The following is a 16222-nucleotide window of genomic DNA, read 5'->3' on the forward strand; positions in this document are numbered from 1 at the left end:
ATAAAAAGCCAAGATCATGTTTAGCACACTTAGTTTCACTTTAGTGCATCCATCTGATCTGTAACATAGAAGCACAACCTATCCATTTTGAAAATCCCTTGTTTTTCCAGATGTTCTCAAAGCAGCAATTTTCCACAGGGGTCATCACTGCTCACACAGTGTCTTTTACTTAATCCGTGTGAATCTCTATAAGATACAAGTACTCTTTAAGTACAAGTCTTAGCAAAATTGTGACAGTCATATCAATTACCTAGAAAGTACTCATGTGGGTGTACACACATTGTACAAGTAAAGGGGAATGATTTATTCAAAATGTATTCTTTCAACAATAATTTGGGGAAGTCTACTGTGTGTCTGATACAATACTAGTTTCTGAGAATACTAATGCAAATAAAACATACTTCCTGCCTTTAAAAAACTGAAAACCTACAGTAGAAACGAAAGAAAAAAAGAGAAAAATAGCAAGCAGAATATTTTATGTATATGTATGTATAATACACACACATATACATATGTATACACACACACACACCCCATACACAACAAAAATGAGAAATCTTAGTGACATTAAAATGTCCAGGGTGTTTATGGGACTTCCAATAAAATAATGGCCCAGAAATCGGTGATATGTTTGAGAAGAAAAGGACATATTGGTAACAGCTTTAGATAGGCATATTTTGTGGGTAAAAAGTGTGAGAAGGGAGCAGCTGGCAGTCCATTTCTCTGCATAGGTTTCTTCTCTTCTTACTGTGCACTGAGACTCCAAAAAGGAAACAGAATCCAAAAAAAAAAAAAATGGGCATGCACTAATGAATGTCCACCTGAATGTTAACATAACTAAGAAGATTCTGTCTCATCTTCCATTGTCATCACTGACTGCAGGATAAGCAGTGACTACATCCTTCATAAATGTCAACATAACTAAAAAGATTCTGTCTCATCTTCCATGGTCATCATTGACTGCAGGATAAGCACTGACTACATCCTTCATAATCCCAAATATTATGAAGAAAATGATACAAATAAGTACTAGCAATATAGTATGTATAAACTGCTTAGCACAATGCCAAGCACAGAGTAACTGCTTAATAAATGTTAGCTATTTTTAGTTGTTATTTCTATCTCAACTGATTGTATAAGTACCTCTTTTCAAATGCACTGGTGCTGCCATCTTGATAGAATGAGTAAAGGAGAAATAAAGGAGAAAAACCATGATAACAATATTGGCATTCATGTTTTAATTGGAAAAATAATAAGATAGAATTGATCATTTATTTTGCCGTTTTGTGCTATCAATTGTACTAGACATATATATTATTTACTTCTTACAACAATGAGGAAGGTAGGTAGACAACTTCGTTTTACAGCTAAGAAAAGCAAGGGTCAAAGAAATTTAAATAATATTACAAGTCGACATAGCTAGTAAAAGGGGCAACAAAATTGGATAATTTATCCAAAGTCCAATTTGTTTCTACAAAATCTCTTTTCAAATTCAGAAAATAGTAAAACCGTGGTTTAATTCATGCTGTATGCCAGACACTATGTATAATAAAGTATACAGAGGGAACAGTGATACTTCAGATATGGTCCATTGACTTCTGTGGCTAAAAACGCCGAGGGAGATGGCAAAAATAGAGGCAATTGTAAAGCAAAAAACCAAGGTACTGTGGGAGCACATACTAGGAGTTTTAAGCCCTTGGAAAGAGTGATATCAAAGCTGAGACATGAAACATGAGTACAAATTAGCATTGCTAACGTGCAAGGAGCTGAGTGATGTAGGTACAGAGAATAGTCTGCGTGAAGGCTCTGAGACAAAACTGGGAAGCATGAGTTTGAGAGTAAGATTCTTCACCACAGGATGGGACTGTGATGTGGACAGAGGTTCAGGTCACGCAGAGACATTGAGAGTCTCTCAGAATGACCTGAGGATCATGAAAAGCAATGGCTTCATTCCAACTTAGGATATGGAGCCTAGGATACATTTTAAGTAAGAAAGTAATCAGAATTATATTTTAAAAGCAATATTTTTGGCAAAAGAATAAATTAGAAGAAAATTGGCAGTCACATTTTGTTTTCATTAAATTGGCTTCTTAAAAAGCTATTAGGCTTATATAAATAATTAGTAGGTGAACACACCTACAAGTGAGAAACAGGCCAATGTGAAAACTGCTATGACTTATGCCATCTTCGAAGCTAAACAGGCTTGGCCTCGCAAGATGTTCTGGTGAAGCTAACTGTGGAAGGCCATCTGTTTAGTGATCATCGAGGAGGTTTTAAAGAATAAAATGCATTTAGCACTCAGTTGGAATTCTGTGACAGGTTGCTTGCCATGGTTTCTACTTGTAAAGAGAGATTTACAACAGGGAAGGCAGTTCAGGTAGTTGAGACACAGCAATTTACCAAAACATCCTAAAGCTGGTTCTGTTCCAAAACAAGGGAAAATGCCATTTTTTTTGTAATTCAAGACTTTTATTTCTGTTTCCAACTCCTAACCTAACACCTCACCTTTGGCAGATGATTTTGTTTCCTAATTCACAGAGATATAAGAGTAATTCTACCATATGAATCTCTTTAAATTCCCTCTATCACACATAAATATTCTATTCCCTTCTCCAGCTATTCATTATGTTTATTACATTTGAAATAGAAGATAATCCTACCTGTTGGCCAGGTCTAATAATCAGTTGCCTTTATTGTCCTTCCAACCCCTCACTTTTGGATTAGGACCCCACTAAACAATTTTCCCCTCTTTTTTCTGTCTTCTGACCCTCCCCTTTTCCCTGATCTCTTTCCAAACCCTATTAATATACTCAGGTCTTATTCATAATAAAAAGAAAAAAAGTTTTCTTTCATAAAGATGGAAATGTTGCCTGGAGTTTTATTTTACAGTACTCATGATTGCACCTGGATCGAGAGAAGACAGGGAAGGCGATGAAGAGGAAGGAAGAAATTTGCTTCCGTGATCTCATATCTTTTTCCTGCTACTCTCTCTTTTGCCTTCCTTCTTTTAAACATCTAAGCTATGGTCTGAACTCACAATTATCATTGCCCCATGCTCCACCATTCCAACTCATTCCAATGAAACCTAGACTCAAACCTTTTCATAGTTACTTCTCTTGCAAAGATGAGGCATACCCTCCTTCTTGAAACTGTCTGTTTGCATCAAAGTAGATAAATTGGACTTTACTAAAATTAAAAGCTTTTATGGATCAAAGGATACTAACAGAATAAAAAGACAACCCACAGAATAAAAGTAAATATTAGCAAAGCATATATCTGATAAGAAATTAATATCTTGACTATATAAAGAACTCTAACTCAACAACAAAAAACAAAACAAAACAAAATTTAAAAAATGAGCAAAGAACATGGGTAGACATTTCTCTAAAGAAGATAAGCAAATGGCCAATAAGTACATGAAAAGATGCTTAGCATCTCTAATCATTAGGGAAATAAAAATCAAAATTATAAGATACTACTTTACAAACATTAGAATGGCAATTACTTAAAAAATAGAAAATAACAAGTGTTGGTGAGTATGTGGAGAAGTTAGAACCCTTGTGCATTGCTGATGAAAATGTACAGTAGTTCAGCCACTGTGGAGAACAGTATGACATTTGCTCAAAATATTAAACATATGATTTACCAATTTCACTTCTGGGTATATGTCTAAAAGGACTGAAAGCAGGGGCTTGAAGACATATTTGTACATGCAGTTCGTAACAGCATTATTGGCAATAGCCAAAAGGTGAAAGCAATCCAAGTGTCCATTGATGAATAAAAGGATAAATAAAATGTGATATAAATATACAATATAATATTTTCCAGATCAAAAAAAGGAAATTGTGACACATGCTACAACATGGATGAACCTTGAAGACATTACGTTAAGTGAGATAAGCCAGTCATGAAAAAAAAAAAGAAAAAGAAACAAAGATTGTTCAATTCTACTTATACAAGGTACCTAGCGTAGTCAAATTAACAGAGACAGGAAGTAGAATGGTGGTGGCCAAGGGCTGGGGAGAGGAAGAAACTGAGAATCATTTGGGAAAATGAAAAGTTGTGGAGATGGATGGCAGTGATGGTTGCACAAAAACGTAAGTGTACTTAACAATATTGAACTGTACACTTAAAATTGGTCAATATAGTAAATTTTATGCTATGTATATATTAGCACAATAAAAATATTTTATTATTTTATTCCATTGTACATGGTATCTTATTTTGTTTTATGGGCTTTTTCCTTTGTAAAAGTAAATACTGATATTTATAAGATCTTATTTTTTATTTTAAATTTTTAAAAATTTTTTGTGGGTACATGATAGGTGTATATAATTATGGGTACATGAGATATTTTGATAGAGGCTTTCAATGTGAAATAAGCACATCATGGAAAATGGGGTATCCATCTCCTCAAGCATTTATCTACTGAGTTGTAAACAATCCAATTACATTCTTTAAGTTATTTTAAAATGTGCAATTAAGTTATTACTGACAATAGTCACCCTGTTGTGCTATCAAATAGTAGATCTTCCTCATTCTTTCTATTTATTTTTGGTAACTATTAGCCATCTGCACCTCCCCCACAACCCTCAATAACCTTCCCAGCCTCTGGTAGCCACCCTTCTCCTCTCTATGTCAATTAGTTCAATTGTTTTAATTTTTAGATTCCACATATAAGTGTGACCATGCAATGTTCGTCTTTCTGTGCCTGGCTTATTTCACTTAACATAATGATCTCCAGTTCCATCCATGTTGTTGCAAATGACTGGATCTCATTCACTTTTTATGGCTGAATAGTACTCCATTGTATATACCACATTTTCTTTATCCATTCCTCTGCTGATGGACACTTAGGTTGCTTCCAAATTCTAGCTATTGTAAACAGTGCTGCAACAAACAGGAGTGCAGATATTTGTTAGATACACTGATTTCCTTTCTTTTGGATATATACCCAGCAGTGGGATTGATGTATCATATGGCAGCTCAATTTTTAGCTTTCTGAGGAACCGCCAAACTGTTCTCCATAGAGGGTGCACTAATTTAAATTCCCACCAATAGTGCACAAGGGTTCCCTTTTCTCCACACACTCACCAGCATTTGTTATTGCCTGTCTTTGGATATAAGACATTTTAACTGGGGTGGGATAATATCTCATTGTAGTTTTGATGATCAGTGATGTTGAGCACCTTTTCATATGCCTATTTGAAATGTGTATGCCTTCTTTTGAGAAATGTCTGTTCAGATCTTTTGCCCATTTTTAAATGAGATTAATAGATTGTTTCCTATGGAGTTGTTTGAGTTCCTTATATACGCTGGTTATTAGTCCTTTGTCAGATGGGTTATCCGCAAATATTTTCTCCCACTTTGTAGGTTTTCTCTTCATGTTGATTGTATCTTTTGCTGTGGAGAAGCTTTTTAACTTGTTATGGTCCCATTTATCCAGTTTTGCTTTAGTTGCCTGTGCTTGTGGGATATTGCTCAAGAATTTTTTCCCCAGACCTGAAGATTTTCCTCAGTGTTTTCTTGTAGTAGTTTCATAATTGGGGATCTTAGATTTAAGTTTCTAATTCATTTTTTAAGTTTTTTTTTTCATTATATGTTAAGTTCTGGGGTACATGTGCAGAACGTGCAGGTTTGTTACATAGGTGTACACGTGCCGTGGTGGTTTGCGTCACCCATCAACCCGTCATCCACATCAGGTATTTCTCCTAATACTATCCCTCCCCTAGCTCTCCACCGCTAGACAGGCCCTGGTGTGTGATGTTCCCTTCCCTGTGTCCATGTGTTCTCATTGTTCAACTCCCGCTTATGAGTGAGAATGTGAGGTGTTTGGTTTTCTGTTCCTGTGTTAGTTTGCTGAGAATGGATGAGTCCACATCTTTTGCAGGGACATAGATGAAGCTGGAAACCATCATTCTCTAATTCATTTTGATTTGATTTTTGTATATGGCGAGCGATAAGCATCTAGTTTTATTCTTCTGCACATGGATTTTCAGTTTTGCTAACACCATTTATTGAACAGACTGTCTTTTTCCTACCACCATTTATTGCAGATACTATATATTCTTGGCATCTTTGTTGAAAATGAGTTCACTGTAGGTGTATGGGCTTGTTTCTGGGTTCTCTATTCTGTTCCATTGGTCTATGTGTCTGTTTTTATAACTATGATATTGGAAGAAAAGTTTCATTAACTTAGCAATGATTGTGAATAAACACAATTTATACCTTTTGCACAATCAGTGGGTGATATTCAAACTAGCAAAATACTTAGAGTTCCTAGTACTATCTGTGGTGAAAAATAGTTCTAACAACATATATTTTAAGACTAAAATTATATTGTAAAGGCCATAAATGATATTGCAACTACTGTACTTATCTATTACTGAGTTTCTGTCAGCATATTAAGAAAGTGTTTACTGGAAATAACTAGAGTGGAAATAAGTTTTGTTTAGCTGCCCGCATCAGAAGATAAGCAATAGTACCCTAATTTTTCCATGTAACTTTTTGACGACTGTTATTTTATACAGATAAAGAAACAACCCTGTCACCAAAGAAATGATAGTAATGATAACAAAATACCTGGCTTATTTATTTTTTAAAAACATGCAAAAAATGACATATTGCCTAGAAATATATCCACAAGAACTAAACATATAAAGACATGCATAGAAGGATGACCATCAAACTCAACATACTCGGAAGGAATTTGATTGCTGTGCGCAAGCAAAATACTTCCACAAAAAAGTAATGATTTATTATTTCATAATTTATAGTAGAGGTATGTTTATTATTCTTTATCTTTTTGTTTATCACAAATCTTTAATAATAAAAAATGGAATAAAATCCCATGTTTAAATTCTTTTCCTTTGCAATTGTGACCTCTCTTCTTGTTTCTTGGGTCATTAAGGGAAATCTAAAGTCAATCTAAGTCTTTTTCTTTTAGGAAGATCTGCTCTATCCACAAGCTTTTGAAATATTCTTGATATAGTTGATGTTAATTATAATATGTCTAGATGCAAATGTTTTATTTTAACTATAATATGTCTAGATGTAACTGTTTCCTTATTTATCCTATTTGTCATACTAAGAATTTCTTCAATATGATTTATTTATTTTGCTCTAGTTCTGAAAAATTGTGCATGATTATGTATTCAGCAATTTCCTCTCCATCCAGTATCTTCTCCTCTTTTGTATTCTAATATTTAGATTTTGTTGTTTCTAGTACTAAATTTTGCATACCTTAGCTTTTCAAATTTCTCTCTCTTAATTCCTGCTAATTCTTTTCATGAGAGTTGCTTGACATGATATTCTCATTTATTCATTTTCAGGTATAATTATTCATTTTTAATGTTTTAATTATTTTCTTTCTACATCCAAGCTTTCTACTTTGTGTTTCTTTAAAATGGCTTGTATTGCCCTCATTCTATAGTATTAGAGGATAGTGTTTTTATTAATTCTTGATTTGATACTTTAATTAAGTCTGGTTCATCTAGTCTGACTTGCCCATTCTATTGACTCTCCTATTTCATGACTCTGCTCCACAAAAGTCTGACTCCTTTTATCAACACATCTTCCCTGAGCATACCCAGTAGCTCACGGGTAATGTGCATAAGGTAGAGCATGTGCTGCTCCTGGCCTAATTAAATGTGGGAGAGATATACCACGGGGCAGAGGCTGAGGAGCCATAGTCTGCCCCTGACCCAACAGATAGCACTGACTTTCAGGGAACCCTCTGCTATGACACAGTTCTCTCCCAGAGCCTGCCTTCATTGTTTGGTTATTTACAGCTGGGTGAGGGTGGTGGCAGGAGGGGAGGGGATGAGGGCTTGTTCAGAAGCTGGTCTTCCAGTGTGTGAGTCTTAAGCCTCTCTGATGTCACCCTACTGACCCCAGTGGCCCTACACAGTCACAGCTGCTTTTCTATCAAAAATGAGGAGGAAGTGAGCATCTATGCAAGCCAGTGTCGCACTATGAGAAAGGAGCACAATTGAAAACTCTTCCCCTAAGTAGTTTCCATGCTGTGCATGCAAACCTTTTCAGTCCTGCCAGCTATTTCTCTCCATACAAGCACAAAACCACCTCTCTCTGCCCAGTGTTTTCTAACAGTCTTGCTTTAGTTCTTCAGACTCACACTTTTTGTCATTTGATTCCTGTGTCTTGTCTGCGATTGAACTGGGAGAAGGAATAAAGTAATCGGGGGAAAATCTGATAGAAATTCAAACACTGCCAAGCAAGATTACTTGGACATGGCATTGTCTGCATTCAGTTTATTTTGCTAAAACTCACAAATAAGCAATGCAAACAATTCATGCAAGTAGAAAAGGGGGACGCAGCTCCACAAGGCCTCTCTAGTTCCTTGTGGAGGGTACTTGAAGTCTAGTCAGCAAAACAGTGAAGGGGAGTGTCAATTCACCAGAGCAGCCCAGGGCACTGACTTTCACCATTACCTCCAACAACGTTCTACCTATACGTAATAGGTCCCTTGCTATACCTGTGCTGTCTTCCTGTTTCATAGGGCCAGTAGTAATCTGTAGCCTGTGATCTATTTCTCTAGTGGCAGTAACCCTAATTGTTTATTTAATTTTTTACATTTCTGTTTTATTTACCAACCACTCAAGGTCAGAAGTCCTATTCATTATTTCTGTATCTCTAATAGTTTGCATTCTATAGCACTCAGTGAGCACTCATTTTTGTTATTGTTTTGTTGCTTATGAGCAAATGGAGGAGAGTGTAATGAGTTAACACGGTGAGTGTTAAATAGTTGAAATCTCAATTAAAAAATGAGATGTCTGTCTGTGAAGCAGTCACTTCTGAGGTATCAGTCTTCACAGGAATTTTACTCTAGAGTTTGGAAGTAGGGGTGTTACGCAAAGCCAAAGGGACAATCCAGAGGTCATAAGAAACTTAGAAGCATGGGGGAAATCAACATCAGAAAGTATAGACCAGTTGTCTGGGTTCTATACAGAAATTTAAGGGAAAAGCAGAGTCGAGTTTGTTCAGGTCAGTGAAGAGAATTGTAGGACCTCAGTAGACTGACTCTAGGAAACAAACACACACAAAACATTAAAAAAAGTGCCAAAGCAACATCTGAGGTGACCCCAACCTCTCTTTTATGAGGGTTGCGCCTGGGTAACCACTGAGTGGGCAGATCTCTCACCTAAAAAAGGTGAGAGCAGAACCGAAAATATCAAAGTAATTATTGATAAGAAAGTGTGCTTTGATGTATCGCCCTCTTCCCAACCATTGCCACTGTGAGCCTCCAGAGGTTTGAGATGATGAAGCAACAATGTCTCGGGGAGAGGTTAGCACAATTTCTCCCTTAATTGCAAGGTGGATAAGAAAATATTTAATATTTCCCATGTGGTGTTAGAAAGTTTTCCAGTCTGTAAAATTCTATATCTACATTCAAATTTAATGAGGCTATTAACTAAAGTTGCTTCGTGTTTGAGAGTTGTTTATAAAGCACATACAAAAGATAAACTAAATGATGGGTATATACAATCAAGTAAAGGGTCATTACCCTCATTTGAACAACCAATATGCAGCAACTAATGGGGATTTCTCAGTTTAGAAATATTTTTAAAGAGCAGGACTAAATTACTAAGGGAAAAATGAAAAGTTAATTAGTCACTTCTGACTTGTGCTGGACTTGATTGTTATGCAATCTTTTGAGGTCATTTTTAGAAACAAAATATTCATGTGTCCAAGGTGCTAAGCCCATCCGCTTGTTCTTGGGGTTCTAATTAACTTCCATGCTGGTTTGATTAACCCTGGCATTTGCTTTTCCCTAGAAGAAAGCAGCATCTGTATAAAAGAGCATAACTGACTCACTTTTGGTTAGAAGGCTTGATAATTACAGAATTTTTTGTGTGATAACAATTTTTTTTGCATGGACTTTGTAATACATGACTTTTGTAACTTATATTGAGTTATTACATAAATGCACATTTTTAAAACTTTCTTCTCAAAAGGCCAAAGGGGAACTTCTACTAAGTTTTTGTGAAAGAAGGCATGAGAAACAACGTAAAATGAGTAATTTCATTTGTTCTCTGCTTGTTATATTTGTAATATTAAAATAACCAACATATTTTATTTTTGGCGTCTACTTGAATAGCCTATGCAACATAGTCACAGTGATTTCTCAATTCCTTAACTTATCTTCAGGGTCCTACCATCTCCATTCCAGCACCTGTTCTAATAGTTCTTCCCTGGAAATTTCATCTAATCATGCTCTTCTGCCAAGACCACCAGATCAACCACTCTACTTTATGACCACGGTGACCATCTTTCCTTACAGCTAGAATGGCATAATTAGTGTTTCTAGTGGTTCTTAGAGTGAGCTGAAGAGGAAAGAAGATCATTCAAAAGGCCATTTTAGTAACAGAAAATAAAATTAATAAACCAAAGTGGTAGTGATGAGAAGGTGAAAGAGGAGAGTAAGAAATATTATATAGAGAGAGCAGACAGAAATTGGTTGAAGAGAAAATGTGGAAATTGGAAGAAATGAGTGTTCTAGTTTTCTACTGCTGCATAACAAATTAACACAAATTTAGTGGCTTAAAACAATATATTTATTATCTCAAAGTTTCTGTAGGTCACAAGTTTGAGCACAGCTTTATTGAGTACTCTGCTCAAGGTTTCACAAAGCTGTAATCAAAATGGTGATTGGGATGTATTCTCATCTGGAAGTTCAACTAGGGAAGTATTCACTTCTAGGCTTCCTCAGGTTGTTGATAGGATTCATTTCTGTTTGGCTGTAAAATTCATGGCAGCTTACTTCTCCAAAGCCAGAAAGGGAGAGAGTATCTGCTATTTCCTGTGTCTTATTTTGGCAAAGGCTTAGAGCCTCTTTTAAATGACTCACATGATTAGGTCAGGCCAATCCAAGATAATCTATCTTTTTATTAACTAAAAATTAACTGACTAAAGACCTTAGTTACATCTAAGCTTTCCCTTCACCTTTGCCATATTCTACTGGTTGTAAGTGAGTTATAAGTTTCACTTGCATGAAAAAGGAGAAGATTACAAAAAGTTGTGCACCTCACGGGGCAGGAATCACAGGCATCATTTTAGAATTCTGCCTATACAGAAAATAAAAAAACCCACAGGTCTAAATACTTATCCTGGCTGAATGAGGACATGGAGGTACCAGTGAAGTAAGACAAAAAATTAACATAAACAGGCTTGGGCGAACAGATGTTTATACTTTCATTAAGATGATAAAAACATAAGAAGAGTTGCCCAGAGGAACTGAAAATAAGATATCACGAAAGGTGGAGGTCCTAATTAAATATATTGATTTACCCACAGAGGGTACATATTAAAGTCATCATATTAGTACCTCATTAAAGAACAGAATAAAGAATAGAAAGAAATTTGGGAGCAGGAGGCAGGGAATAGAAATCAGTAAAGAAAAGAGTAAAGTAATTAGAGAGTCAAAGTAGATTAAATGTTATGCTGTGTTTGAATAAAAATGACTAAATATAGGAGAAAATTTAAGAAAGTATGCAGATATATAGCATGCAAGCCAGTAGGTTTTAGACTTATGTGTGCTTTTCTCAGGAAAATTTCTTTAAAAAGGTATACAGATTAGGAGTATAGACATAAAACTTTTTGTTCATAGATGACATGATCTATGTATAAAATTCAAAACAACAAAAAACTGGAACTAGTAAGTGATTATAGCAAGGTTGCAGAATACAAGGTTAGTATACAAAAGTAAATTACTTTCCTATAAATCAGTAATGCATAAGTGAAATTCAAAAATAAAAATACAACACCATTTTTATTAGCATGCTAAAAATGAAATACTTAGGTATAAATCTAACATCATATAAACAAAAAATATGTGAGGAAAAACTACAAACTTTGATAAAATAAATCAAGGAAGAGCTAAATAAGTGGAGAGATATTCCATGTTCACAGATAGGAAAACTCAGTAGTCAATATATCAGTTTTTACCAACTTAATCTATAAATTCAGTGCAATATCAATGAAATTCCAGTTGGTTATGATTGAAGAATATCATATAAATATGAGTAAAATGGCTATATTAGTCATTTACAAGCACATTTTCAATGTGTTATGTGTGATTTTTATAATTATTTTATTCTACTCTATTTGCGTTGATCATAGTAACTGAAATTTTACATCTATTGACTCTTAAAGTAAAAATTGTTTGCATTTTGTATGTACTTGTCTATTATTTTCAATTCTCAAGTAACATTCATGATTATTATATTTTAATAAAATATCAGTTGACAGTGGGTTGGGAAATAAAAACTCGTCCTTCACCTCACAGATAGTTTCAGAAACACTGCTCCAGAATATAAATAAGGACTTACAGGAGAGGTTAAAAGATGGAGGGAATAGAGAGGTTTAGAGACAGGGAATTCGGTGAAATTGAAAAACGAGGTCAGGAAAGAATAAAGGGAAAGGGAACAGTTGGAAGGGAAGAAGGGTAGAGTCACAAAGCATAACTTTAGAGTTCATTTTCCATCTCATCATTTCCAAGTAATTTCAAGGTTCAAAAATATTTCCATATGTAAGGGACAATATGGGAAGATGATAAAGGAGGCCACTGCTGTTGAAGTTGAAGCTAGTTTGGTAGATGATAGTAGTATGGACAATAAAGTGTCTAAGGAATAATCCCTGCAAATCATAAAAATAAAATAATACATTAAATGAAGAATATAAGGAGAACTTGAAGCTAGCATATGACGCCAAAAATGGGGAAAAAAAGCAACCACCAGATATCATCAACTTCAGGGGAGGAGGGATTGTTAGATGGTGGTTGTAGAATAATGGTGTGGAAGAGGCATCAAGGTATAAGGATGAGGCATCTCCTTACAGCACCTTGACTTGGAGAAGTAGAAAATAATTTACTTCGAGTGGAATGTCATCTTATAGAAATGAAACCTCTGGGAGAAAGTTGTGCTTCCATTTCAGGGAATTGAAGCACCATTAGAAAAAAAGATTCAAGTGGAAGATGTTTGTTCTAGAAGTAATGCTTCCACCTCACACAGGGGAAGTGGGCAAGGAAAAGTCCACAGTTTATAAAGTAGGCATGTTGGGGAAGGTTGGGCAAGTTGCATCAGCATAAATTTCATGGACACTCAAGGATAATTTCCTTAAGCAAACAGGCGAACTATATGGATAAAAATACTGGCATTCAGGGGAGATAAGAAATCATGGGAAGATTCACTGAAGGGAGAGGTGAGTAGCAAGAATTTTATTTTAGTGAATTTTATGTCAGTAGAAGTCAGAATGATGGCCCTCTATCCAGATGTGATCAATGTAATTACAGGGGTCCTTGTCGGAGGGATGCAGGAGGAGTCAGAGTCTGAGAAAGAGACGTGCTGATGAAAACAGAAGTCACAGAGTGATGTAGTTGCTTGTTTTGAAGATTCCTTAAAAACCAGGGAATACAAATAAGTGGCCCTAGAATATGAAAAAGGAAAGAAAAAGGATTCTCTTTTAAAGCCCCTAGAAGAAATGCAATCCCATCAACACTTTGTTTTAGCCCAGTGAAACTCATTTCAGACTGGTCACCTCCAGGACTATAAGATAATGTGTATTGTTTTGAGCCATTAAATTTGTAGTAATTTGTTACAGAAGCAATAGAAAACTAATACATGCCTTTACATTTTAACTTACAACTTTAATTGTAATGATAAAACCACAACCTCCACTTATGCACACATACAAATCACATACACACACATGCACAAATATATATACACAACATATACACACTCAATCATAGAAGACTGCAAAATCCTTCACTGCAACCAAGATGCGAGCCAGTGTAAAAATTATGCCATTCTTCCTACTTGTTTTTTCTGAATTTTCAAGTTTTATATAAAGTTGGCAGATTAAAACATTCATTTCTATATAATTAGTTAACTAAAAATTATAATCAATGAATGAATGCAAAACAAATACAATCCATCTCCTAATCCATTTTAAGATTAAAGTGTAAGATACTTAAAATGATCATTTAAAAGAAAAATCCTCCAATAATTTCAATGTAACAACACAAAAATGTGTAAGGACATGACTCTTAAAAAGAGATAAAAATCATTACTGAGAACTTTTAAACCTATTAGAAGTTTATTGATTTTTAAAATTAGCAAGAACATTACTACTAAGAGATACACCCAAGAGACTTTGCACAAACATCTGTTTTTACCAGCTTTGGTGTTCAGCAATAAAACCTTCCATGGTCCCAAGGCAAGGCCCTAGGAAATGCCCACCAACAGTTTCAACAGTCATTATGTATGTACTGTGTTCTCATCTCTGCCCTAAGGAAGTTAGATATCAACCCAGTATTTTTTTTTTTTACATGTTTATTAAAGTCACACAGGTAAAACGTTTCCGAATGTGTTTTCAGAACACGTTTTATTTTAGTGCTTTCAAATGTTTTGAGGATAATTGTTAGGGGAATGAAAAAAATATAGGAGCTCAGTCTGAGAATAAAAATCTGTTTTGGCATTTTAATGTCTAAAGACTCAGGAACTGCCAAATGTTTGCTAATCAAGAAGCAGTAGAAATTCACAATCAGTCCCCAAAATATAAAACAATTCTATTCACTGTAAAAATATGTTTACTGCATTTACTTACCGGCTGTTTAGCACAAATGTTTTTTGTCCCAAAGTGGAAAAGCTGGCAATCCTTTAATTTCCAAAGTGCTCATAGAGAGCAGCTGTAGATATACAAGGCATTTGTTAATGGCATATCAAGGTATCATTTGCTTCCCCTTTTGTCAGATACCGCCTTTATTTGAAGTCAACAGAAGTCCTTTCTCTTTTCCCTCTGGCACCATTTGTGGTTATTGTGTTTTCAGAGAATGCAGACGGCATCAAGATATGGACTGATTTTGTTTTGAACCTATTCAGATGCAACGCTGACTTTTTGGGTAACTTTATATTTTTTGCTTTCTAATGTTCCAGAGTCTTCAAAAATAGCCCAGAGAATTGCATTTGGGATTCATCGACATTAAAATATCTGCTACCCAGAGTGAAATTCCAACAATAACAAGTTTATAACAACTCAAAGAGCATACCTTGTACTTGAAGGAATTTCATCATCCTTTTCAAAGGCATTTTCTTTAATTGAACCATAGTCTCGTCTCTCTTACTGGATTCCAAATTTCCTTTCTAAGTATGAATATTTAGGGGTCAGCGGACTAGCCCTTGCTGATGTAATCTCAGCCTCTCAGTGAATACATATTGATTGGAGAAAAGGATTATCTTACTTACATGCATAGGAGCCATGATTCCAGGAATCAGTAAAATAATTCTATTGCCCATAAAACTGGATCAAGATTACAGCCACTTTGACTCCTCCTCTGGAACCTTTGGAAGAGGTTTAGTGTGTTGAAAAGAGAGAGAAAAGAAAAATTAGTGAAAAGAGCAAATATTTTGTGCTGTCTCAACATTCAGTAAATTGCACTGTCTGCACTATTGCTTTAGAAGGAAGGAAATGACAAACGTATTTAAAAGGTTAAGCCTAGAAATATACTTGTGGGTGGTATGACCTTGATCATATGAATCAGGAACATCACCATGTTATCTGAGGTTCAGCCTGGCAGCACAGCAGGTGCTGGCTAAAGAGTTGCTCAAGGTTTCTTCAAATGAGAGGACATCACTCAGAAACCCAACCTTTTTTAGCTTCTACCAATTTGACACGCTTTCACTTACATATTGCTACCACCTCCTCTTAAGACTTCAAAGAAACCACTAAAATAACCACCATAGAAGTCTCTGGGATCATTACCTAGAGTATCACATTCATCCAAAAGAGTTCATATATCTGATTAGTAATATTCTTCTGAGTAAAACAAAAAGTTCAAAAGGATGTTTGATGAACAGGTATTTAAGGTACTTGTTTTTAAGACCACTTTAAACTTCAGAGTCACTCTCTAAGGGAAATAAAACTTCTATTAAAGCTTTAATTAAGTTAAAAAAGAACTCTAACAGAAAAATGTAAAGCCACACTGCTGCTGCTGCTGACTCTAGGCATCGAGACCTATAAAAGAGTATTTAAGAAGCAGAAGTGGGGCTGGGGCTTTCAGAGATGTGTGGATTGAAATGTGTGCATCCATAGTGTATTTTCCAGCCACTGTGTTCATGGAAGTCTACAGACTGGAACACTCAGGAATATTAAGCATGCTGTGACTATTTTTTCCCATCACTTTGTTTTTTTGTAAGCCTAGAAG

General features: G+C 35.3%; 1 long non-coding RNA gene across 8 annotated transcripts in view; it reads right to left on the reverse strand.

Annotated features, from left to right (window-relative positions):
- LOC106997085 (uncharacterized) overlaps window positions 1-16222 on the reverse strand; it is a 219838-nt gene that overhangs the window by 114636 nt on the left and 88980 nt on the right. For all 8 annotated transcript variants that reach the window (XR_013414527.1, XR_013414526.1, XR_013414522.1 and 5 more), the window contains 2 exons: window positions 15264-15359; window positions 14626-14707 (listed from right to left, as the gene is read on the reverse strand). This is a non-coding gene — a long non-coding RNA (uncharacterized LOC106997085). The remainder of the gene's footprint in view (window positions 1-14625; window positions 14708-15263; window positions 15360-16222) is intronic.

This window comes from Macaca mulatta, chromosome 2 (genome assembly GCF_049350105.2).
Source record: "Macaca mulatta isolate MMU2019108-1 chromosome 2, T2T-MMU8v2.0, whole genome shotgun sequence".
NCBI lineage: Eukaryota > Metazoa > Chordata > Mammalia > Primates > Cercopithecidae > Macaca > Macaca mulatta.